Below are 1,335 nucleotides of genomic sequence, written 5' to 3' on the forward strand. Positions count from 1 at the left end.
TCTTATTCTGTACACGCAATCTAAATTTTGTACAAAATATAAAGCTATTAATATGCAGTTATATGGTTTTTTCACTCTTTATAGTTAAATGCCTTTATTATTATGCCTATATTTTTATGCGATATGTTATTACAAACTAAATGTTGTATAAAATACAAGCTATGAGTCACAGTAACATACAGTTATATGGTTTTGTTCACGTTTTATAGTTATATTATGGAATTATGCCGATGTATTTATGTTCAGGGTAATGTAACAAAGCATTCACAAATCCATACGTATTACGTATTAACCAATATAGGTGCAAACAATAAGTCAAATTTCTCAGGGTCTTACTATTTTAATTAGTACATTGTTGTGATAATTAAGTCTTAAACTCTCTAAATGGGAATTTATCGTGTAAGAGGATGTACCTTATTACCTTGTTAGTACTTCATAATGTATTTTTTTCTTAAAAATATACTACTTATAAAAATAATGGCATTATCCTATTAGGCTTTTTCTGGAATGATCTTAAATTTTACTTTGCGTCCACGTTGGAGTACTATTTAACGATTGTGTTCATCAAAAACACAAAATATGGTGTTGAAAGCCATATTTGCACATATTTCTTATTGAATAAGATCGAAATTCATGATTTTGTAAAAGATGAAGGTTGCAGTTGCAAGCTCGAGGATTGAAGAGAGCTGTTCTGGGGTGGGGTTGGGTCTTCCCAAAAATATCCAAGGTCCCGCACTCACGCGTGGGTGCGTGCGTGCGGGTGGGTGTGCGTGCGTGCGTGGGTGCGTGCGTGCGTGCGGTTGGGTGTGCGTGTATGCGTGAGGGTGGGTGCGTGCGTAGGCTATGTGTGCACGTGTGTGGGCGTGCGCGCGTACATGCGCGCATGCGTGTGTGCGTGCATGCATGAGTGCGCGCGTGCGTGTGTGCGTGCATGCATGAGTGCGCGCGTGCGTATAATGAATCGTGATTGATGTTTTGTGACAACGTACTGCATCTGATTGTGTTTGGCTGACACTGAGCATGCGCGAACACCCGTCTTCCACTATGCAACCAGGAAACCTGGCACAATCAGAAACATTGTGATTATTTAAATAAGTTGTATGAGCTCTCAAAATTCAAAATACAATTTCTTTAAAATACCATATCGTTCATGTGGGAAGGAATTGACTAACACGTGCTTATGTGACAATATAGGACACGCAGCGCCATCTCTTGGCTGAAGCATAATTTATTAACCTTATGTCAGCCCGGGCGCCCTATAATGAGGCATCAGAACTTGTTTTTTCTTATCAAAATATTGCGAGAAGTATTTGGTCTCAATTTTAAAATAACAAT

The sequence above is a fragment of the Priapulus caudatus genome, unplaced genomic scaffold (assembly GCF_000485595.1).
Source record: "Priapulus caudatus unplaced genomic scaffold, Priapulus_caudatus-5.0.1 Scaffold1957, whole genome shotgun sequence".
Classification (NCBI taxonomy): Eukaryota; Metazoa; Priapulida; class Priapulimorpha; order Priapulimorphida; family Priapulidae; genus Priapulus; species Priapulus caudatus.